Genomic DNA, 6,000 nt, shown 5'->3' with positions numbered 1-6,000 from the left:
AGTACAGCCCATTCCCTCCCAGTCCGGCCCAGTCCCTCCCAGTGTCCTTTCAGTAACCTCCCAGTCCCTCCCAGTGCCTCCCAGTACAACCTAGTCCCTCCCAGCATCCTCCCAGTCCCTCCCAGTGACCTCCCAGTGTCCCTCCCAGTACAACCTAGTCCCTCCCAGTTCTTCCCAGTGACCCCCCAGTGACCTCCCATTCTGTCCCAGTGACCTCCCAGTGACCTCCCAGTTGCTCCCAGTGCATTCCCAGTCCCTCACAGTGCCCTCCCAGTGCCTTCCAGTACAGCCCAGTTCCTCCCAGCCTGGTCCCATCCCTCCCAGTACAACCTAGTCCCTCCCAGCATCCTCCCAGTCTCTCCCAGTGCTCTCCCAGTGCCTCCCAGCACCCTTCTAGTGCCCTCCCAGTTTCTCCCAGTACAGCCCAGTGCCCTCCCAGTACCTCCCAGTCCCCCCTTGAGACCCTTGTGCCCTCCCAGCCCCTCCCAGTCCCTCCCAGTGCCTCCCAGTGCCCTGCCAGTGCCCTCCCAGTCCCCCCTTGAGCCCCTTGTGCCATTCCCAGTGCCTCCCAGTGCCCTCCCAGTCATTCCCAGTGCCCCCTTGAGCCCCTTGTGCCATTCCCAGTCCCTCCCAGTGCCCTCCCAGTGCCTCCCAGTGCCCCCTTGAGCCCCCTTGTGCCATTCCCAGTCCCTCCCAGTGCCCTCCCAGTGCCCCCTTGAGCCCCCTTGTGCCATTCCCAGTCCCTCCCAGTGCCCTCCCAGTCCCCCCTTGAGCCCCTTGTGCCATTCCCAGTCCCTCCCAGTGCCCTCCCAGTGCCTCCCAGTGCCCTGCCAGTGCCCTCCCAGTCCCCCCTTGAGCCCCTTGTGCCATTCCCAGTGCCTCCCAGTGCCCTCCCAGTCATTCCCAGTGCCCCCTTGAGCCCCTTGTGCCATTCCCAGTCCCTCCCAGTGCCCTCCCAGTGCCTCCCAGTGCCCCCTTGAGCCCCCTTGTGCCATTCCCAGTCCCTCCCAGTGCCCTCCCAGTGCCCCCTTGAGCCCCCTTGTGCCATTCCCAGTCCCTCCCAGTGCCCTCCCAGTCCCCCCTTGAGCCCCTTGTGCCATTCCCAGTCCCTCCCAGTGCCCTCCCAGTGCTTCCCAGGGCCCTGCCAGTGCCCTCCCAGTCCCCCCTTGAGCCCCTTGTGCCATGCCCAGTCCCTCCCTCCCAGTGCCCTCCCAGTCATTCCCAGTGCCCCTTTGAGCCCCTTGTTCCATTCCCAGTCCCTCCCAGTGCCCTCCCAGTGCCTCCCAGTGCCTCCCAGTGCCCCCTTGAGCCCCTTGTGCCATTCCCAGTGCCCTCCCAGTGCCTCCCAGTGCCCTCCAGTGCCTCCCAGTGCCTCACCCAGTACGACCAGTTCAGCCACGGCCTCGTTGTTGCCCTCCAGGTCCTGGGTGGAGGTGACGGTGCAGATGTAGACGCCGCTGTCACCCCACGCCGCCGGGCCCAGGCTCAGCTCCGCCCCTGCCAACCCCCGATGCCTGGGTCCCTCGGGTGACAGGGTGACCCCTGACCCCGGTGACATCACCCCCCCGACCCCGGTGACACCCAGTGACACCCCTGGGGTCCCCCCCACACCCCTGGGGTCCCCCCCACACACCCTGGTGACACCCCTGGGGTCGTCCCCCCCAAACCCCTGGGGTCCCCCCACACACCCCGGTGACACCCAGTGACACTCCTGGGGTCCCCCCCATGTCCCTGGGGTCCCCCCACACCCCTGGGACACCCCAGCCCTGGGGTCCCCCCCATGTCCCTGGGGTCCCCCCACACCCCTAGGACACCCCGGTGACACCCAGTGACACCTCTGGGGTCCCCCCCCATGTCCCTGGGGTCCCCCCACACCCCTGGGACACCCCGGTGACACCCAGTGACACCCCTGGGGTCCCCCCCCCACACCCCTGGGGTCCCCCCACACACCCCAGTGACACCCAGTGACACCCCTGGGGTCCCCCCCATGTCCCTGGGGTCCCCCCACACCCCTGGGACACCCCAGTGACACCCAGTGACACACACCCCTGGGGTCCCCCCCATGTCCCTGGGGTCCCCCCACACCCCTAGGACACCCCGGAGACACCCAGTGACACCTCTGGGGTGTCCCCACACACCCCTGGGGTCCCCCCCATGTCCCTGGGGTCCCCCCACACCCCTAGGACACCCCGGTGACACCCAGTGACACCCCTGGGGTCCCCCCCCCCACACCCCTGGGGTCCCCCCCACACACCCCAGTGACACCCAGTGACACCCCTGGGGTCCCCCCCATGTCCCTGGGGTCCCCCCCACACCCCTGGGACACCCCAGTGACACCCAGTGACACCCCTGGGGTCCCCCCCATGTCCCTGGGGTCCCCCCACACCCCTAGGACACCCCGGAGACACCCAGTGACACCTCTGGGGTGTCCCCACACACCCCTGGGGTCCCCCCCATGTCCCTGGGGTCCCCCCACACACCCCTAGGACACCCCGGTGACACCCAGTGACACCCCTGGGGGTCCCCCCCCCACACCCCCTGGGGTCCCCCCCACACACCCCAGTGACACCCAGTGACACCCCTGGGGTCCCCCCCATGTCCCTGGGGTCCCCCCACACCCCTAGGACACCCCGGGTGACACCCAGTGACACCCCTGGGGTCCCCCCCCATGTCCCTGGGGTCCCCCCACACCCCTAGGACACCCCGGAGACACCCAGTGACACCCCTGGGGTTGCCACCCACACCCCCTGGGGTCCCCCCCCCCCACAACCTTGGGACACCCCCAGTGACACCCCTGGGGTCCCCCTAGACCCCGGTGACACACCTGGAATCCCCCCCCAGACCCCTGGGGACACCCCAATGACACCCTGGGACACCCCTGGGGTCCGCCCCCCCCACCCCTGGAACACCCCAGTGACACTCAGTGACACCCCTGGGGTCCCCCCTATGTCCCTGGGGTCCCCCCACACACCCCAGTGACACCCAGTGACACCCCTGGGGTCCCCCCTATGTCCCTGGGGTCCCCCCCACACACCCCAGTGACACCCAGTGACACTCCTGGGGTCCCCCCGATGTCCCTGGGGTCCTCCCACACCCCTGGGACACCCCAGTGACACCCAGTGACACCCCTGGGGTCCCCCCACACCCCAGTGACACCCTGTGACATTGTCCCCAACCCTGGTGACACCCCAAAAGTCCCCCCCAAGACCCTAGTGACACCCTGGTGACACCCCTGGGGTCCCCCCCACACACCCCTGTGACACCCCAGTGACACCCAGAGACACCCCTGGGGTCCCCCCGATGTCCCTGGGGTCCCCCCACACCCCTGGGACACCCCAGTGACATTGTCCCCAACCCTGGTGACACCCCCAAAGTCCCCCCCCAAGACCCTAGTGACACCCTGGTGACACCCCTGGGGTCCTCCCAGACCCCTGTGACACCCCAGTGACACCCCTGGGGTCCTACCACACCCCTGTGACACCCCAGTGACACCCAGTGACACCCCTGGGGTCCCCCCCTATGTCCCTGGGGTCCTCCCTGACACCCTGTGACACCCTGGTGACACCCAGTGACACCCTCTGACACCCCCAAAGTCCCCCCCCCCCAGACCCCGGTGACACCCCTGGGGTCCCCCCAGACCCCTGTGACACCCCGGTGACATTGTCCCCACCCCCTGAAGTCCCCCCAGACCCCTGTGACACCCCTTGTGACACCCCCCCCCCGACCTTGGTGACACCCAGGGACACCCCTGTGACCCCCCCCCGGCGTCCCCAAGGGCCCCAACCTCCCAGGATGGTGACGCTGCGTCCTCTGTAGAAGTCCCCGAGGGTGACAACGCCGCCCTGCTTGGTGGCCACGATGCGGACGGTACGGGCGGCATCCGGGCAGGGTGAGGTGACATCGGGGACGTCCCCAGGGGAGGTGACGATCCCGTTGTCCCCTTGGGTGTTGGGGCAGAAGGATTTGTACTTCCAGGTGACAATGGGAGGGTCGAGGGCCACCGTCTGGTACTGACACCGGAGCAGGACAGGTTGGAAGAGCAGGGCCACCGTCCGGGGGTCTGTCACTGTCACCTGTAAGGGGGTGACAGGGGCTGGGGGTGACATCGACAACATGTTAGGTGGGGAGTGGCACCTTGCTGTCACCTCCCTGTTAGCCTTTGTCACCTCCCCCTGGTCCCTGTCACCCCCCTTGTCACCCCGTCACCCCCCATCACCCCCCCTGTCACCTTCCCTGGTCCCTGTCACCCCCTTGTCACCTCCCCCTGGTCACTGTCACCCCCCTGTCACCCCCCATCACCCCCCTGTCACCTCCCCCTGGTCTCTGTCAACCCCCTGTCACCTCTCCCTGGTCCCTATCACCCCCCTTGTCACCTCCCTGTCACCTCTCCCTGGTCCCTGTCACCCCCCTGTCACCCCCCATCACCCCCCTGTCACCTTCCCTGGTCTCTGTCACCCCCCTTGTCACCCCCCGTCACCTCCCCCTGGTCCCTGTCACCCCCCCTGTCACCCTGTCACCCCCCACCACCCCCCAGTCACCTTCCCTGGTCCCTGTCACCCCCTTGTCACCCCCCTGTCACCTCCCCCTGGTCTCTGTCAACCCCCTGTCACCTCTCCCTGGTCCCTGTCACCCCCTTGTCACCCCCCTGTCACCTCCCCCTGGTCTCTGTCAACCCCCTGTCACCTCTCCCTGGTCCCTGTCATCCCCCTCGATCCCTGTCACCCCCCTTGTCACCTCCTGACACCCCCATCACCCTCCCCGGCTCCTGTAACCCCCCTGTCACCTCCCCTGGTCCCTGCCACCCCTCTGTCACCTCCTGTCACCCCTCCAGGACCTGTCACCCCCCTGTCACCTCCCCTGGTCCCTATCACCCCCCTGTCACCCCGTGTCACCCCTCCAGGACCTGTCACCCCCGTCATCTCCCCTGGTCCCTGTCACTCCCCTGTCACCCCTCCAGGACCTGTCACCTCCCTGTCACCCCGTGTCACCCCTCCAGGACCTGTCACCCCCCTGTCACCCCTCCAGGACCTGTCACCTCCCTGTCACCCCTCTGTCACCCCTCCAGGACCTGTCACCCCCTGTGACCCCACTGTCACCCCCCCTGTCACCTCCCCTGGTCCCTGTCACCCCCTGTCACCCCTCCAGGACCTGTCACCCCCTGTGACCCCACTGTCACCCCCCCTGTCACCTCCCCTGGTCCCTGTCACCCCCTGTCACCCTGTGTCACCCCTCCAGGACCTGTCACCCCCTGTCACCCCTCAATTGCCCCCCAGACACCCCCAGCTCCTTAATTACCCCCCCCGGGCCCTAATTACCCCCCAATTAACCCCCGGCTACTTAATTACCCCCTTAACTACCTCTCAAGCTCCTTAATTACCCCCTTAATTACCCCCTCAACTACCCCCAGAGCCCCACCCAGTTTCTAATTACCCTCTTAATTACCCCAAGCCCCCTAATTACCCAATTACCCCCCAGCCCATTAATTACCCCCAGTGCCCACCCCCTGAGCCCCCCAGGCTCCTAATTCCCCCCCTCAAGTCCCCCCCCGGACACTAATTACCCCACTAATTACCCCCAAGGCCTTAATTACCCCCCACTTACCACAGAAACCCCTTAATTACCCCCTCAATTAACCCACAGGCCCCTAATTACCCCCCCAGCCCCTCAATTATGCACCTAATTACCCCCAAGGCAACTAATTACCACCCAGGACACCTCCAAAGCCCTGCAGGAGCCTAATTACCCCCCTCAATTCCCCACCAAGATCCTTAATTACCCCCTTAATTACCCCCAAACCCCTAATTACCCTCATAATTACCCCCAGGCCCCTAATTACCCCTCCAATTACCCCCCAAGCTTTCACTTACCACCCACAACCCCCCCTGCCCCCCCAATTACCCCCCAGAGCCCCCCATAGTCCCTAATTAGCCCAATTCCCTCCTAAGATCCTTAATTACTCCTTGATTACCCCCCAAACCCCTTATTACCCTCTTAATTAAT

Source organism: Pelecanus crispus (assembly GCF_030463565.1).
Source record: "Pelecanus crispus isolate bPelCri1 chromosome 25 unlocalized genomic scaffold, bPelCri1.pri SUPER_25_unloc_1, whole genome shotgun sequence".
Lineage (NCBI taxonomy): Eukaryota > Metazoa > Chordata > Aves > Pelecaniformes > Pelecanidae > Pelecanus > Pelecanus crispus.
The sequence above is the reverse complement of the archived record's forward strand: the minus strand, read 5'-3'. Positions refer to the sequence as shown.